We start from the raw sequence: 18781 nt of genomic DNA on the forward strand, positions 1-18781 counted from the left end.
CACACGGGAGGACGCACACGGGAGGATGCACACATAGGAGGACACACGGGAGGACGCACACGGGAGGGCGCACACGGGAGGATGCACACATAGGAGGACACACGGGAGGACGCACACGGGAGGACGCACACGGGAGGATGCACACATAGGAGGACACACGGGAGGACGCACACGGGAGGGCGAACACAGGAGGGCGCACGCGGGAGGGTACCTGGGCCAGCAGTGGAGTCATGGACCAAGTAAACGCAGCAGTCCACACCAGAGAAGAGGCTTCAGCCAGTCAGGTGTGAAACTCGGAGGCCTGCCACAGCAGAGGAGCTTCATAGACACCACGGCAGCGAGAGATGCCAGACACCAACAGCCACCCGTGCTGGGATTGTGTTGCCACTTGGTGTCCAGAACGGATGAGTCGCTACGCACAGGGCACAGGACACTGCTTGCCAGGAGCTGGAGACGCGGCGTGGCAGAGGCTAATAAAAGCAGGGGTTCCTGGCCAGGCGCGGGGGCTCACACGTGTCATCCCAGCACTTTGGGAGGCCGAGGAGGGCGGATCACTTGAGGTCAGGAGTTCCAGACCAGCCTGGCCAACATGGCAAAACCTCATTTCTACTTTAAAAAAAGCAAAATTATGGAGGCGTGGTGGTCCACACCTGTCGTCCCACCTACTCGGGACACTGAGGCAGGAGAATTGCTTGAATCCAGGAGGGGGAGGCTGCAGTGAGCTGAGATGACACTGCTGCACTCCAGCCTGGGCAACAGAGTGAGACTCTATCAAAAAAAAAAAGAAAGAAAGAAAGAAAGAAAGAAAGAAAGAAAGCAAAAAGCGAAAAGCAGAGGATCCAGTGGAGGCGACGAGAACATCCTGGAACCAGACACAGGCACGGGTTACACCACACTGTGCTGCACAGAAAGGCACTCAGTTCGGCACTTTGCAGAGCTGTGGAGCGGGGCCCTGAGGCTCCCAGTCCGTGCACGTCCCCTCTGCAGGCCCCGGTCAACATGGAGTCGCCCAGGCCCCGTTCAAGATGGAGTCGCCCAGGCCCCGTTCAAGATGGAGTCTCCCGGGCCCCGTTCATCATGGAGTCACTCAGGCCCCGTTCAAGATGGAGTCGCCCAGGCCCTGTTCATCATGGAGTCGCCCAGGCCCTGTTCATCATGGAGTCGCTGAGGCCCCGATCATCATGGAGTCACTCAGGCCCCGTTCAACATGGAGTCGCTCAGGCCCCGTTCAAGATGGAGTCGCCCAGGCCCCCGTTCATCATGGAGACGCCCGGGCCCTGTTCATCATGGAGTCGCCCGGGCCCCGTTCATCATGGAGTCACTCAGGCCCCGTTCAAGATGGAGTCGCTCTTGTTCCAACGCCTCTGACAGGTTTTCACGGTGTAAGTCGTGGCTTCTTAATGAGCAACATGAATGGTGACATTGGAGTCTCCACTGTTGGCAAAAAAGCCAAACTGTAAAATATTTGAATAGGTTTTCTCCGAGCCAAATGTATACGTGACCCTGGCCTGTGACAAATGTAGAAGTAACCTCGGGAGCCTCAGGAGGGTCTGAGAACACGTGCCCGGGTTGGCTGGGTTACAGCCTGATTTTATACGTTCTGGGAGGATAGAAGTTATAAGCAGAGGCATAAACCAGTGTAGGGAAGGTGCACATTGGTTCTGCCCCGAGACGAAGTCTCTCAAAGTGGAGACTTGTAAGTCATCGGTGGATTTTAAAGACACCCTGATTGGTAATTGGCTGAAAGAGTTAAGCTTTGCCTGAAAACTTGACGTCAGCATGAAGAAATGCTTGAGTTTAGATGAGGGAGTTTTAGAAGGCAACTTTCCCCCACAACAGACGGCTTCGAGGGCCATTTTGAAGTACGTGAAAGAAATATGTTTTGGGGTAAAACACTTTGACGTATTTTAACGCCTGCTCTCTGTCATGCGATGCTATACTGTAGCCGGACGAGCCGCAGACAAAACTCCTCAGACACCGGATTAAAGAAGGAAGAGCTTTTTTATTCGGCCGGGATCGTCGGCAGGCTCGCGTCTTAAGAGCCGAGCTCCCTGAAGAAGAAATACGTGGCCTTTTTAAAGGTTTACAATGTTAAGGGATCCATGTAAAAGGGTCATGATAAATCAAGCAAGTGTGGAAAACGTGATGGGGGGCTACATGCATTAGCTAACAGAACAAAAAGTTTTCCAGTGCTTTCTCATACAATGTCAGGAATTTACAGATAACACTAGTAGTTTTGGTCAGGGGTTAATAATATTATTATTATTTTAACCACCAGGGCCAGGTGGTGACGCCAAGGTCGCCTAGCTATTTATCTTCTGTTTCTTTCCAAGTTTTTGCTTTCTCCCCCTTCTCCTGTCTTATAAAGCAGGGAAAAGGGGAGATGGGGAAAAGCTGGGAAGGACAACAGGAGAAGTGGTGGTCTCATTCTATAATACTAGAGTCCGGTTGGAATTTGATATCTTATTGCTACAGCGAGTCCGTTGTGCCCACGTTATGATCTCTGTTTTCACGCAAATGCTGCTCAGTTGTGCCTGAGTTCCAAAGGGAGGAGGGTATTACGAGGCCTGTCTGACTCCCTCTTCCTGTCACAGCCTAAGCTACCTTTTCAGGTTTCTTTGCGGTCCCCTTGGCCAAAAAGGGGGTCCATTCAGTCAGCTGAGGGGCTTAGAATTCTATTTTTGGTTTTCATCGGTATGAAGAGGTTGTCTGAGAGACACCAGCTCCTCCCACCCCTGCAGACACAGGCTGGAAAGCATCAGACCCAGTGCAGGCCGGCGCTCAGGTGCAGGGCGCTCAGGCCACAGCCACAGGGATGGTCCAGACGTGGCTCTCCAGCTGTCCTCGGACCACACACTGATTGAGGATTTCTGGGGTCCCGATGCAGACTCTAAAGGTTGCCGGTCTGGTCTCTATCTGCCCTTAATGACACCTACACGCCCAGGATCCTGCAGAACAGGGTGTGTGCATTTTCTGGGGCCGCTCCAGCAAACAGGGATTAAAAGATATTTATCCTCACGGTGCTGGGGGCGGAAGTCAGAGGGCCGTGCCCCCTCTCGAGGCTCTAGGGAAGGCTCCTTCCTGCCTCTCCCAGCTCCTTGGGGGCTCCAGGCGTCCCCGGGCATGTGGCTGCTTCCCTCCAGTCCCTGCCTCTGCCTCCACGCGGCCTTCTCTCTGTGCATTTTCTGTCTTTCCCCTTCTCCTGTAAGGACACCACGCATTGGATTTATAGCCTGCCCTACTCCTGGATGACCTCATCTCAACTTGATTACATCTGCAAGTATCCTGTTTCCAAATCAGGTCCTATATCTTTTGGGGATATCTTTAGGGCTTGTTTGCAAAAGAGGCACTTGGCAGAATCTGGCCTGAGACTTGCTTTTAGGACTCTCTAACTTGCACCATCTTCACGTGATTTTCCAGAGCACCCATGGGCGGCGTGTTGGCCCGCACAGAGCCCTGCTTGCTGTGAATGTCAGGACTTCCTGCGGGATCTCTTTAGGTCTGATCGGAAGCCCTTTGACTTGCGCCCTGACTGTGCTGGAGAATTCAGGGCCGGCTGACTCGTCCTTGCTTGTGGCCTGGGAGATTTGTGCAGAACACGCTGTACCTTCAAGATGCCACATGGATCTTCCTGCTCCCTCCCTCGGGAGCCTCGCAGGGACGCCGTCTCGTTTTAATGTTTCAATACAGCACCCACGAGAACTGCCAGGGAAGGGAAGACACCACAGGCCATAAACCACAGAAACGAGGGCTGAAGTGGCCCCAGGTGGCCTTCAGTCAAGCGGTATCCAAATTCTTCACCCTGAGGCACTTTACCTTAGTTATTATTATTATTTGACATGGCGTTTCACTCTTGCTGCCCAGGCTGGAGTGCAGTGGTGCGATCTCAGCTCACTGCAACCTCCTCCTCCCGGGTTCAAGCAATTGTCCTGCCTCAGCCTCCCCAGTTGCTGGGATTACAGGCTCCCATCACCACACCTGGCTAATTTTTTGTATTTTTAGAGACGAGGTTTCTCCATGTGGGTCAGGCTGGTCTCGAACTCTCAACGTCAGGAGATCCGCCCACCTTGGCTTCCCACAGTGCTGGGATGACAGGCGTGAGCCGCTGCGGCCGACTCCATCATATTCTTTTTCTCTCACCAGGGACCCCGAATTTGGAAGAACCATAATCACGTTTATTGACATCATGTTAAAGTAAGCTTCCCACATTTATTAATAAAAGAAATATATCATTAGCCTGGCGTTTTTATTTTAATTTTACTTCATTTAATTTTGTTTTTTTGAGGCAGGATCTCACTCCGTCACCCAGGCTGGATTGTGGTGGTGCCATCGCAGCTCACCACAGCCTCCACCTCCTAGGCTCAAGCAATCCTCTTGCCTCAGCCTCCTGAGTATCTGGGGATTATAGGTGCACACCATCACACTCAGCTAATTAAATAATTTTTTTTTTTTTTTTTAGCAGAGATGGGGTCTCACCATGTTGTCCAGGCTGGTCTCAAACTTCTGAGCTCGAGTAATCCTGCTTTGGTCTCCCAAAGTGCTGGGATTACAGTGATAAGCTACCTCACTCAGCTTTTATTTTGTTTAATGGAGGTAAAAACCAGATAATATAAAGTTAACCCTTCCAACTCCTTTTTTTTTTTTTTTTTTTTACAGAGTCTTGCTCTGTTGCCCAGGCTGGAGTGCAGTGGTGCGATCTCAGCTCACTTCAACCTCCACCTCCCGGGTTCAAGCGATTCTCCTGCCTCAGCCTCCCGAGTAGCTGGGATTACAGGCGCCCGCCACGACGTCCGGCTAATTTTGTTGTATTTGAGTAGAGACGGGATTTCACCATGTTGGCCAAGACGGTCTGGATCTCCTGACCTCGTGATCCACCTGCCTCGGCCTCCCAAAATGCTGGGATCACAGGCGTGAGCCACCGCGCCCGGCCCCTTTAAACTATTTTTAAGGATACAATTCAGCAGTGTTAATCATATAAGCATTGTTGTATAACAGATATTTACAACTTCTTCATCTTACCGAACAGAAACTCCATCCTCATCAAACAAGGGTGCCCCATTTCCCCTCCCCCAGCCCCTGGCACCCACCATTCTACTGTCTGTGTCTATGGATTTGAGTCCTCCAGAGACCTCGTAGGAGTGGGGTCACACAGCGCTTTTGTGTCTGGCTTATCTCGTTACCCACAGGTGAGTCCGTGTGGTAGCCTGTCTCACCATTCCTTCCTTCCTTTTTTTTTTTTGAGACGGAGTCTCGCTCTGTCGCCCAGGCTGGAGCGCAGTGGCCAGATCTCAGCTCACTGCAAGCTCCGCCCCCCGGGTTTACGCCATTCTCCTGCCTCAGCCTCCCGAGTAGCTGGGACTACAGGCGCCCGCCACCTCGCCCGGCTAATTTTTTGTATTTTTTTAGTAGAGACGGGGTTTCACCATGTTAGCCAGGATGGTCTCGATCTCCTGACCTCGTGATCCGCCCGTCTCGGCCTCCCAAAGTGCTGGGATTACAGGCTTGAGCCACCGCGCCCGGCCTCATTCCTTCCTTTTTAGGGCTGATTCCTATTTCATTATATGTGAAGGGGTGGCCTGCCCCTCCATACCTGTGGGCGTTTCTCATCAGGTGGGACGGGACTGAGAAAAGAAAGACACAGAGACAACGTATAGAGAAAGAAAAGTGGGCCCAGGGACCGGCGCTCAGCATACGGAGGACGCTCCGGCACCTGCACCGGCCTCTGAGTTCCCTCAGTATTTATTGATCATTATCTCTTTACCATCTCGGAGAGGGGGAAGTGGCAGGACAATAGGGTAATAGTGGGGAGAGGGTCAGCAGGAAAACATGCAAACAGAGATCTCTGTGTCATCAATAAGTTTAAGGAAAGGTGCTGTGCTTTGATGTGCAAATACAAACATCCCACAAACATTTTCGTGCATTAAAGAGCAGCATTGCCACTAGCACGCACAGCTCACCTCCAGCCCTAAGGCGGTTTTCTCCTATCGCAGTAAATAGAACACACAATTGGGTTTTACACCGCGACATTCCATTGCCCAGGGACCAGCAGGAGACCGATGCCTTCCTGTGTCTCCACTGGCAAAGAGGCCTTCCTCTTTTACACTGTTGTTTCACGTGCAGAAATGTTTAACCTCAATGTTGGACCATCTGTCTGTTTTTGCTTTTGTTGCCTGTGCTTGTCTGGGCTTTTGAGAGGCCCGAGGTAAACGGCAGGCGTTCCTGTACCCAGTTCATAACATTGAGCCCAAAACAAAGGAAGCGATACAGTCATTAGCTGGTGTGTCGCCCTGGCAAGAATATATATGACTTTTGCTGAGAATTTTCATTAATGTTTATTTTGACACAACTTCAGAGTTACATGGAGGCAACGATACGGTACAAAGAATTCCTTCCCATCGGGCATTCATATTCCCCAAAGGCAGGCAGTCCACACTGGCTTCACTCTGGATCAGAGCCAAGTGGAGGGACCGCTGTGTCTTTGGGCTGGTTTCCTGGGGCTTCTGTAACCAGTGCCCAGAAGCCGGGTGGGTACGTCAACAGGAATTTATCGTCTTCCAGCCTCGGAAGTAGATGTTGAAGCCCTAACCCCAGTGCCTCAGAATGTGAGTGTACTTGGCCTCATAGTGTTAGAACGAGGCTGTCAGGGTGCGCCCTAAAGCAACCTGCTGTTCTCGTGAGAGGGAAGAGATGCCAGGGATACTTGGGCACAGTGAAAAGACCCTATAAGCATACGCCAGATGGCGTCCGCAAGCCGAGGAGAGGGGCTTTGGGAGGAACCAGCCCGACTGAGGACACCTTGCTCTCAGACCTCAGCCTCCAGGACTATGGGAAGGTAGTTTTCAGTGAAGCCCAGCCCTGAACACTCACACAGACGGGTACATTTACTGTCCCTGTTCTTCTGCCAAGGAAACTCAGGCACAGAGAAGTTCAGGGAACTTGACCCATATGAGAGAACCAGTCCTGGTCAAGCTTGGGTTGGAACAAACCACCCTTTTTGCAGCACTCATGCTCTTAGGCACTACACGTCTCCTTGGATACGCTGGAAAAACAGAATACTGCAGCACATCGCGAACCCGCAACGTCACAGTAACAAAGACGACACTGAGTCTTCAGTAACATGGGAATGCGTCAGAAGAGCACGGGGCTGTCTCATGGATGGCATGAATAGAAGACCCCTAGAAAGGAAGACACGGCTCAGCCCACCACCCTCAGGGGAAGGTCTTGGTTCTGCTCTACCTCCGAGTAGTTTCCCACCTCCGACAGCAGAAGGCCTCAGTGCCTAGGAGACCTCAGTACCTGGAAAGTCTCAGTACGGAGGCGACCTCAGTATCGACGAGGTCTCAGTGCCTAAGAGATCTCCTTGCCTAGGAGACCTCAGGACCTAGGTCACAACACCGAGGCGACCTCAGCACCGAGGAGGTCTCAGTCCCTAGAAGGTCTCAGGACCTAGGAGGTCCCAGCACCGAGGCGGCCTCAGTACCGACGAGGTCTTAGTACCTAGGAGATCTCAGTGCCTAGGAGACCTCAGTACCTAGGAGGGCTCAGGACCTAGGAGATCTCAGTGCCTAGGAGGGCTCAGTACCTAGGAGGTCCCAGCACCGAGGCGACCTCAGCACCGAGGAGGTCTCAGTACCTAGGGGACCTCAGTACTGACGAGGTCTCAGTCCCTAGAAGGTCTCAGTACCTAGGAGGTCTGAGCACCGAGGCGACCTCAGCACTGACGAGGTCTTAGTACCTAGGAGATCTCAGTGCCTAGGAGACCTCAGTACCTAGGAGGGCTCAGGACCTAGGAGATCTCAGTGCCTAGGAGGTCTGAGCACCGAGGCACTCCAGTGCACCGGTGAGGTCTCACTACCTATAGGAGATCTCAGGGCAGGAGACCCTGAAGTACCTAGAAGGTCTCAGCACCTAGGAGTGTCCAGGCACTGAGGCTTAATTCCCCAGCACCGAGGAGGTCCTAGTACCTAGGGACCCCAGCACTGACGAGGTCTCAGTCCCTAGAAGGTCTCTGCTAGTACCTAGGAGGTCTGAGCACCGAGGCTTAATTCCTCAGCACTGACGCAGGTCTTAGTACCTCCAGGAGATCCCCAGTGCCTAGGAGACTCCTGTAGTACCCAGGGAGGGCTCAGGACCCAGGAGATCCTCAGTGCCTAGGAGTGGCCCAGCCCAGGAGGTCCCAGAAGCACCCAGGAAGCACTCCCAGCACTCTGTGAGGAGGACCAGTACCTAGAAGGTCTCAGTATTCAGGGAGACCTCAGTACCTGAGGTCACACCACCGAGGCACCCCCCTGCAGCACCAAGGAGGTCTCTGTAGTACTCAGGAGATCTCAGTGCCCAGGAGACCCTGTAGTACCCAGGATGGGCCCAGGACTCCAGGAGATCTCAGTGCCTAGGGAGGTCTTGGAGCACCCAGGCTCCCCTAGCACCCAGGAGGTCTCACTACTCAGGAGATCTCAGTGCCCAGGAGACACCTAGAAGGTCTCAGCACCCAGGAGGCAGTCCTGTGCACTGAGTGCGCTTTGCAATTCCCAGCACCGGGATCCTAGCACTCTAGGGGACTAGCATCACGACGAGAGGTCTCAGTCCTGTAGCTGTCCCAGTAACGGAGGTTCGAGATAATCAGGAGGCTTAATCTCAGCACTGGGACGGAGGTCTTAGGCACCTAGGAGATCCCAGTGCCCAGGGAGACTCCCTGTAGTACCCAGTGGAGGGCCCAGGACCCAGAGATCTCAGTGCCTAGGGAGGGCTCAGTACCTAGGAGGTCCCAGCACCGAGGCTTACCTCAGTGCAATTTCAGGAGGTCTCAGTACCTAGAAGGTCTCAGTATCTAGGAGACCTCAGTACCTATAGGTCACAACACTGAGGCACCCCAGCACCGAGAGGTCTCAGTACCTAGGAGATCTCAGTGCCTAGGAGACCCTAGGCACCTGTGGGAGGGCTCAGGACCCAGGGAGATCTCAGTGCCTAGGAGGTCTGGAGCACCGAGGGGCACCCCTGAAACTGCAGGGAGGTCCTACCTTCACTAGAGATCTCAGTGCCCAGGGAGACCTCAGTACCTAGGAAGGCTGTCCAGCACCTAGGAGGTCTCAGCACTGAGGCTTAATCTCCCAGCACCGAGGAGGTCTCAGGCACCTAGGGGACCTCAGTACTGACGCAGGTCTCAGTCCCTAGAAGGTCTCAGTACCTAGGAGGTCTGAGCACCGTGAGGCTGGTAATTCCTCAGCACTGACGCAGGTCTTAGTACCTAGGGAGAGATCTCAGTGCCTAGGAGACCTCAGAGGCACGTGAGGAGGGCTCAGGACTCCAGGAGATCTCAGTGCCCAGGAGGGCTCAGCAGTACCTAGGAGGTCTGAGCACCGAGGCCACTCCCAGCACCGAGGAGGTCTCGATCACCCAGGAGATCTCAGCACTCAGGAGATCCTGTGTGCCTAGGGAGGTCTGAGCACCGAGGCTTACTCCTCAGCACCTAATTTATAAATCTTAGCAATCACCTAGGAGATCTCAAATGCCCAGGGAGATTCCTCAGTACCTAGGGAGGGCCCAGGACCCAGGAGGTCCTTGGAAGCACCGAGATGCACCTCAGCACCGAGGAGGTCTCTGTGCACCCAGGGGACCCCTCAGTACTGACGCAGGTCTCAGTCCCAGGAAGGTCCCAGTACCCAGGAGGTCTGAGCACCGAGGCTACCTCAGCACTGACGAGGTCTTAGCACTCCAGGAGATCTCAATGCCCAGGAGACCTCAGTACCTAGGGAGGGCCCAGGACTCCAGGAGGTCCCAGCACCGAGGCTTACTCCCAGTACTCTGGTGTGAGCAAGTCTCAGTACTCCTAGGGGACCCTGTAGGCACTGACGAGGTCTCACTCCTAGCTGGGTCTCAGTACCTAGGAGGTCTGGAGCACCCCAGGCCACCCCTGTGCACTGACGCAGGTGTCTTAGTACCTAGGAGATCTCAATGCCTCCAGGGAGACTCCTCAGTACCTAGGAGGGCTCCAGGACCCAGGGAGGGGTCCCAGCACCGGAGGCTTACCCTCAGTACCCCCAGGAGGTCTCAGTACCTAGGGGACCTCAGTACTGACGAGGTCTCAGAACCCTAGAAGGTCTCTGTAGTACCTAGGGAGGTCTGGAGCACCGAGGCGACCTCAGCACTGACGAGGTCTTAGTACCTAGGAGATCTCAATGCCTAGGAGACCTCAGTACCTAGGAGGGCTCAGGACCTAGGAGGTCCCAGCACCGAGGCGACCTCAGTACCGAGGAGGTCTCAGTACCTAGGGGACCTCAGTACTGACGAGGTCTCAGTCCCTAGAAGGTCTCAGTACCTAGGAGGTCTGAGCACCGAGGCGACCTCAGCACCGACGAGGTCTTAGTACCTAGGAGATCTCAATGCCTAGGAGACCTCAGTACCTAGGAGGGCTCAGGACCTAGGAGGTCCCAGCACTGAGGCGACCTCAGTACCGAGGAGGTCTCAGTACCTAGAAGGTCTCAGGACCTAGGAGGTCCCAGCACCGAGGCGACCTCAGCACCGAGGAAGTCTCAGTACCTAGGAGATCTCAGTACCTAGCAGGTCAAACTGAGAGACGAAACGTGGAATGGAGGTTGTCACGGGCTGGGGGAGGCGGAGTGGAGAGCTGTTCATGGAAAGATGCGAACGTTCTGCAGCCAGACGGTGGTGCCGGGCGCACCACGCCAATGTGCTCAGAGTCCCACCGACCTGCGCCCTGAAGACGGCCAGCATGGCCAACTCCGTGTTTTGTACACTGCGCCACAGGAGGGAACAGAGCCCTAGGGAGAGAGGCAGGGAGAGGACCGAGCGCGCCAGCCCCGCCCCGCCGCGCAGCCCCGTCCAGGCCCCGCAGCTCGCCCCGGGCCGGCTCCCCCCGGGGCTGGGTCGCTGCGGGAACGGGGTTGGGCCAAGGCAGCCGCGGGTGGCAGCAGCAGGCGCGGTGCGGGCTGGGCCGGGCTCCGTGGGCCCCTCCGCCGCCCTCTCGGTCCGCACGAGGGCCCCACTCGGGCTCGGCCGGGCTCCGGGGACTCGGCCTGGGGTCCGGGGGCCGCGAGCCTCCGCCGCTCCTCAGCCTGGCGGGCCCGGGCGCTGGCTGGAGCCGGAGGTGCGCGTCAGGGCCCGGGCTGGGCGCCGAGGCCCGCAGAAGGGCGCAGAACACGGGCTTGGGCTCCGCGCAGAGGCCGCCAGGGGGCCGCGGTGCGCCTCCCCCCCGGTCACCTCGGTGCCAGCCCTGCGGCCTCAGGGCAGGCGGACCCACGGCCCTCCACGCCCTCCCTCGCTCGCGTCCTGCCCGGCTGGGAACTCCGCAGGGTCCCGCCCAGTCGGGGACGGGCCGCCGCAGCGCACCAGCTCACCTCTGCGGTCTTTCTTCACTTAGCTCTTCGCCTTCAACAGCTTCGGCTCTTTTCGTCACCCCTCTTTACTCCTCGTTCCTCTTCGTCACTTTCCGTCATCTCCGATTAGGCTCGGCCTGCTGCAGCTCGCCAGTTCGCCTTCCTCTTTGTCGCCCTCGGATCATTTCCGTGACTCTTCGTCAGTATCCGTCAGTCCCCGTCCCTGTCCGTCCATTCTCGCCACTTTCCGTCGCTCTCCGCCGCCCTTCAGCTCCGCTCGGCTCTTCTCCGTCAGGCATCGTCTACCTTCGTCACTCTCCGTCGCTCTCCGTTACTCTCCGTCACTCTCCGTCAGGCATCGTCTACCTTCGTCACTCTCCGTCACTCTCCGTCGCTCTACCTCGCTCCCCGCCGCTCCCCGTTCATTCTCCGTTCATTCTCCGTCACTCTCCGTTCACTCTCCGTCAGGCATCGTCTACCTTCGTCACTCTCCGTCGCTCCCCGTCGCTCTCCGTTCATTCTCCGTCACTCTCCGTCACTCTCCGTCAGGCATCGTCTACTTTCGTCACTCTCCGTCACTCTCCGTCGCTCCCCTTCACTCCGCGTCGCTCTCCGTTCATTCTCCGTCACTCCCCGTCACTCTCCGTCGCTCCCCGTCGCTCCCCTTCACTCCCCTTCACTCCGCGTCGCTCCCCGTCGCTCTCCGTTCATTCTCCGCACGCCGGCTGCAGAAAGCCTCACGGCCTTTGCCTGCTGTAGCCCTTCTCCGTCCCTCTGTCCGTCTCCGGTGCTGCTGTCTCCGTGAGTCCCGGGTGATTTCTGCTCGGCCCGTGACTCTGTCTTCCTCCCTTCGCTCCTGGGAGAGTGGCCTGAGCCCTCCCGAGACGCCTCTCCCCGCTACCCCTCCTGACGGATGGTGAGGAGCGGGGATCTGGGGGTGGCCCCGAGGGGAGGAGCGGGGTCTGGGGGTGGTCCCGAGGGGAGGAGCGGGAGTCTGGGGGTGGCCCCGAGGGGAGGAGCGGGGGTCTGGGTGTGCTTTGCATGGGGTCTCCCTGTGGTCTGGAGGGTGGAGCAGGGGGTCTGGGGCTGGTACTTGTGGGAGGGACAGGGCTGTTTCTGTTTTTGATCCGGTTCCCATCTGCTGAGCTGGGGTCCTCGTGATCCAGACAGGTGGGGCAGAATGGGAGGGTCAAGGTGAGGGGAAGGAAGGCGTGGCGGCCTGTTTCCGAGGGGCAGGAAACGGGTTCGTGGTGCGGTTCTGACGTGTGACCCCATCCACAGGAGAATGGACACCTCAGACTCTCCCATCCCTGGCCATTGGCGTGGCCCGGTAGCTGCCTTCCCTGGCTGTGCTCGAGGCTCACTGGAGGGAACTTCGTTTTCATTGTGGGAAATTTTTTAAAAGTCTCTTACAGATCTCAGTGAGTTCAAAGCCGCCCGTGCGCAGGCGTAGGTCCGTTCTTCGCCTAGCTTCACTCTAGCCGGCTGAAAGGAAGTGGTCATACAGCTGGAAAAGGTGTCCTGGGGTGATTAGAGGATTTTCCGTTTCATCTTGGAAAGGGATATTGACGGGAGGCCAGAACTTCTAGATCCTCTGGAATTTCGAGAAATACTTTAAAGCCTGAACAATATCGGGAGGCCTCATCTCTACAAAATAAAAATGGAAAAATCAGCTGGGTGCGATGGCACACTCCTGTGGTCCCACCTTCTCTGGAGGATGAGGTGGGATGATCACTTGAGCGTGGGAGGCCGAGGCTGCAGTTAGCTGTGATCGTGCCAGTGTACTGCAGCCTGGGTGACAGAGCAAGACGCTGAAAAAAAAAAAAAGGGAAGGAGGGGAGGGAGGGAGGGAGGAAGGAAGGAAGGATGTAAAGGAATGGCTCAGGCTCTGAGAGCTGTGTGTGGCCCCCAGCTCCCACCCCCACCAAAGGGCCTGCAAACCCACAGGGGGGCAGGTTGTCTTTAGCTGGAACCACAGGGACGGGGGGCCCTGAACTGTAGGGGTTGGGGTTAGGGTTAGGCTTTGAGGTTTGGGGTTATAGAATATAGATGGGTTTGGTCCTGGGAAAATTCCGGGTCTGGGTTTTCTCATTCTGGGTTGGTCTCCGGTGAGATGCGACATGTTTACAGGGTTTGTGAGGTATGTACAGATGTGTACGGTGTATGTGTTCTCCAGATTTCATGTGTTGGCAATTTTTGTTTTCTATTTTTTTTTGAGATGGTGTCTCGCCCTGTCATCTGTCACCCAGGCTGGAGTGCAATAGTGTGATCTCGGCTCACTGCAGCCTCTGCCTCCCAGGTTCAAGCCATTCTCGTACCTCAGCCTCCCGGTGGCTGGCATTATAGCAGGACAAGCCAGAAACAAAACTCCTCAGACACCAGGTTAAAGAAGGAAGGGCTGTATTCGGCCAGGAGCGCTGACAGACTTCCATCTTAAGAGCTGAGCTCCCCAAAAAGGAAATTCCTGGTGCTTTTAAGAGCTTACGACTCTAAGGGGTTCACGTGAAAGCATTGTGATAGCTTAAGCAAGTGCGGGGAACGTGACGGGGGGCTACATGCATCAGATAACAGACCAGAGAGTTTTACGGTGCTGCCTCATATGATGTCTGGAATTTAGAGATAACACAAGTAGGTTAGGTCAGGGGTTAATATTATTATTTTTAACCACCAGGGTTGGGTGGTGGCCTCATGTTCGTTTAGCTATTTTTTTTTTTTTTTTTTGAGACGGAGTCTCGCTCTGTCGCCCAGGCTGGAGTGCAGTGGATGGATCTCAGCTCACTGCAAGCTCCGCCTCCCGGGTTCACGCCATTCTCCTGCCTCAGCCTCCCGAGTAGCTGGGACTACAGGCACCCGCCACCTCACCCGGCTAGTTTTTTGTATTTTTTAGTAGAGACGGGGTTTCACTGTGTTAGCCAAGATGGTCTCGATCTCCTGACCTCGTGATCCACCCGTCTCGGCCTCCCAAAGTGCTGGGATTACAGGCTTGAGCCACCGCGCCCGGCCTGTTGTTGTTTTTTTCTGTGTGAACTCGACATCATTCACTCCGAACGACAGAATAAAAGACTTTGGCCATCGTATCATAGTCAGAAGGACAATCACGGCCATGAGACACAAAGGACTCCCAGCCCTGGGCCCAGGCCCCCGTCACACACGCAGCTGTCACAGCCTGAATGGGCCGTGTGCACCGCGGGGCCCCCACGCTGGGAGACCCCAAACTGCACCCGAACAGGCTTAAGCTGAGTGTGGCCCCCGTGCCCGGTTGTGCCCTGATGCCCTGAGCCCACGTGGTGTACGGCCAACTCCTCTTTCTCCGCCCCGACTGGCCCTTCCTTTGCAGACACGCTTCGGTCTGCGTAGGGCCTGGTCTTCCTTCTGTGGGAAGGACTGACTTGCAGGAGAGGACCGGCAGGAGGAGGAGCAGAGCGGGGCACCCGTCTGCCCTGCCCAGCCCCTCTGGTGGCCTCGGGCGCTGCACACTGACTTCTCAAACCCCCACTCTGCTTCCGGGCTCCAGGCAGGTAACAATGAGGTCTCCAAGCTACTGCCCCGACTGAGCCTCTCAGCCACCCCTCCTGTCCCGTGACGGCCCTTCCCTCTCCAGCCCTGGCCTCCCAATTTTTCCTGCTGGAGCGAGCGTTGTAGTTGAACATTTGGGTTGGGGTGGCGACCTGCGCGGGAGCATACCCCAGTCAGGTGGGGCAGCTTCAGACACAGCCCCCAGCCCCCTGTCGCCATAGACCCAGTTTCCAGGAGCTCAGGGCACAGGGGCCCGAGAACCCATAGCTGGGGAAACGTCCCTCATGACAGGGCTCAGCTCCGTCCTCAACCTAGAGCCCCACCCTGGGGTTTCTGTGGTGATGGCAACCCAACCACAGATTTTGGGGGTACGACTGTTCAGTTTGTCACGATATCTTCTCCCACGTGCCCCCGGCCTGATGACCAGACTAGTGGAGAGGGGAGGCCTGAGTCCTAGGGGTGGGTGGGCTGCAGGCAGAGCTGGGGCTGGACGGATGGTGAGTGGTGAGATCTCAAGATACAGAAGGGGCTCCTGCCAGGCACTGGGTCAACAGGGACCAGGGCGACAGAGACGGGACTCCCTAGCTGAGAAAGACCTTTGTCTACAAAATATTGGCACAAGGACCTAACAATGAAAACAATAACATAAATGACAGTACAAAAAGGCAATCAGCAGAACAGCTCAAGGCACTGGAACAAGGACTTGTGTGACCCAGAGATGGCAGATCTCAAAGATAGAAGACGCAGGTCCCCAAATCCCCACAGGGGAACTGGGTTTCAGACCAGAAACTCACATATGGGGCTGTCCCAGGTCCCCTAAAGCCCCACATGTGATAGCAGCTCCTGTTACTTAAGGCACACATCCTCCTCCTTTTCCCACAAGATCAGAACTTCCTGGGGGTTGAGGAGCGTCACATACATCTCAGATCCCCTCTCCCTACTCCTCCCACCCAGGTGTCCTTGCAGGACTGGGCTCTGAGTAGAAGGCTGCCTGGGACCTCGGGGGAGGATCTGGAAGGAGGCAGCTCTTCCTGGTCCAGGTGTGGGGCCTGCATGTGGATGGCTGGAGCCCCGTTGTTGTGGGCAGGAGGTGGCTGCAGGGCGGAGGCTGCTGGAGGGAGGGCCTGGAGCAGAACGTGAGAGTCAGGGACCCAGGTGGGCTCACTCACCCGCTGTGGCCGTGGTGCTTTGGCGTGTGCGGCTCCTCTGCCTCCTATCCTGAGCTCCTGTTGTGTTGGGTTAGGGTCAGGGTCAGGGTCAGGGTTACGGGTTATGGTCAGGGTTGGGGTGAGGGGTCAGGATCAGGATCGGGGTTACGGGTTGTGGTCAGGGTCGGGGTTAAGGGTCAGGGTCAGGGTTAGGGTCAGGGTCAGGGTTACGGGTTAGGGTTTAGGGTCAGGCTTAGGGTTAGGGTTTAGGGTTAGGGTTAGGGGTCAGGGTTAGGGTTTAGGCTTAGGGTTAGGGTTTAGGGTTAGGGTCAGGGTCAAGGGTTAGGGTTAGGGTTAGGGTTAGGGTTAGGGTAGGTTCGGGTTCGGGTTCGGGTTCGGGTTCGGGTTAGGGTTAGGGTTCGGGTTAGGGTTCGGGTTCGGGTTAGGGTTAGGGTTCGGGTTAGGGTTAGGGTTCGGGTTCGGGTTAGGGTTCGGGTTTGGGTTCAGGTTAGGGTTCGGGTTAAGGGTTAGGGTTCGGGTTAGGGTTAGGGTAAGGGTTAGGGTTTGGGTTAGGGTTAGCGTTAGGGTTAGGGGTTAGGGGTTAGGGTTTGGTTTAGGGTTAGGGTTTAGGGTTAGGATTAGGGTTAGGGATTAGGGTTAGGGTAAGGGGTTAGGGTTAGGTTTAGGGTTTTAAGGTTAGGGTTAGTGTTAGGGGTTAGGGTTAGGGTTAAGGTTTGAGTTTGGGTTTGGTTTAGGGTTACGGTTAGGGGTGGGACAGGGCGTCATTCTTCAGCTCACCTGAGACAAATACCTATATGGTTGCTTCCTCTGCCCTGTGTAAAATGCAGCTTCACTGAGCCACACTAAGGTGTAAGTCACTATTCCTCTACCCCCACTCACAAGTCAATTGTGTATTCACCGAAGGCTTATGAAAGACTGAAAACAATGCAATCCTTTGTCTCTTGTCCACCTATAACTTGGAAGCCCCCCACCTTTGTGTTTTCCTGCCTTTCCAGATGGAACTCTGTCTCCGAAAAACAAACAAACAAACAAATGTGGTTTTGAGACATTTGGATGTGGGAGTTCTTCTTGCAGGCCAGATGTCAGACCCTTGCCTGAGACGGTGGTGGGGCCACCAAGGAGATGGTGGCCCTCATGCTGCCCCAGTCTCACTCCTACAGGCTCACCCCCAATCTGGCCCACGATGCAATGCAACCACAGAGAATTGGAACATACTCACTTTAGGTACTGCTGATACTCATGCGCATTCTTCGCATGAACAGCATGAACGTTGACCAACTCCAGCGTAATGAGGAACAGGATCAGGCTAAGCACAGGGGACAGTAGTCTGATACTAAAAACAGATGAAAATAAATTCAAACCTGAGGAACATTGGTATTTTCCACCTTCATCAGGAAAAAGATGTTTCACCTCATCAACATCCTTAAGTCCCAACTTCTCAAAAAATAATTTTCCTAATCCTCAGAGCCCAATGCCTGCTTCCAGCCCCCAGGCCCTGGCTGGCGGAGGCCCAGTGTAGCCCCTTGCTCCCGGCCCATCCTGCACGCCCCACATTCCTTTTGCTCATTCGTCATCATCATCTGAGACTCTCGACATCTGATGGTTCACGCCAGGGCTGCCAGGGGCTCTGCACACCACGGGCAACTGTGCAGGCCCAGTCTGTGCCTGCCAGCAGCCCCTGCTCCCTGCCTCTGACATCTAGGGAGGGTTAGGGTTAGGTTAGGGGTTAGGCTGCAAACCAAGCACCACCTCCAGAAACACTGTCCCCTGAGGTGTGCTGGCTTCCTCCCTTTTCCAAAACTTCAACAAAACTCTGAGGTAAAGGACAGGGTCTGTGTAGAAAACACAACCATTTAAGCATTCCTCTTCTCCCAGTTCAGGGCTGTAGGGAAGCTCGCCTCTGCCCTCACCTGAGCCCTGGATCGTGGCTTGGTTCCTATGAAATAAAGTCAGAATTCTTAGTCCTGTTCCCTGGCAGTGGCAGGTGCATACATACCTTCAGTAGATATAAGCGTACAAGCCCCTTCTCCTTTCAGTAAAACTGCACAGTTCCAGAACCTTTGATGCCATCCCCCTCACACTGGGGAACACCTGAAAGATTTAATGCGCACCTTGGTGGGCTGGGTTTATTTTCTCCAATAAATCACCCCAAAATTCTAAAGTGGCACCCTAAACACTATCTCCTATTTTCACATTTCTGGAAGCTGGAGTCCAAAACAGGTCCCACCATCTAACGCCAAGTGTCGTGGCAGGCTGGCTCTGGGGAAGCCAATCGCCTCCCTTGCCTCCCACAGCCTCTAGAGCCTCCGCATCCCTGGTCCATATGGCACCCACTGGCTCCTCAGGACCCACAGCGCTCTGACTCGCCCCTCAACTGGGAAGATGCAGACTAATTATTCTTAATCACAAAATCTCAACTATATATTGAAGAGTTAACAAAAGGACCATTATTTCCACTTAAGGTGGCACAGCCAAGGAGGCTGGCTGGGCTGATGCCATTCACCACTGCACATGATGCCTGAGGTGGGACCAAACAAGAGGGAAAAAGCGAGGGACTACAAAAAATGGAGTCAAAGACACATGAAACCGTAGTTATTCTCAGATGATGTGACTGTAAAACTTGAAAAAGAATCAATTCTAATTATCAATACTAATAAGAACATTTAAAAAGTGTGGGCAAAACTATTCTGAATACGCTGAAATCAGTATTTCCTGTTTAGTAACATTAACCTTTAAACAAAGCAAAACACACAAAATCAGTCT

The 18781-nt window shown here is 55.1% G+C and overlaps 2 long non-coding RNA genes across 2 annotated transcripts; one reads left to right on the forward strand and one right to left on the reverse strand.

The window, feature by feature from the left end:
* Nucleotides 1–5651: 5651 nt before the first annotated feature.
* Nucleotides 5652–8867, reverse strand: LOC116273579. The gene is made up of 2 exons (XR_004181897.1): nucleotides 8811–8867; nucleotides 5652–7633 (listed from the first exon to the last, which is right to left on the reverse strand). It is a non-coding gene; the product is annotated as an uncharacterized LOC116273579 (long non-coding RNA).
* Nucleotides 8868–12049: 3182 nt separating this feature from the next.
* LOC103881065 lies at nucleotides 12050–13011 on the forward strand. The gene is made up of 2 exons (XR_001898810.3): nucleotides 12050–12249; nucleotides 12615–13011. It is a non-coding gene; the product is annotated as an uncharacterized LOC103881065 (long non-coding RNA).
* The last annotated feature ends 5770 nt before the right edge of the window (nucleotides 13012–18781 follow it).

Source organism: Papio anubis, unplaced genomic scaffold, assembly GCF_008728515.1.
Source record: "Papio anubis isolate 15944 unplaced genomic scaffold, Panubis1.0 scaffold90, whole genome shotgun sequence".
Lineage (NCBI taxonomy): Eukaryota > Metazoa > Chordata > Mammalia > Primates > Cercopithecidae > Papio > Papio anubis.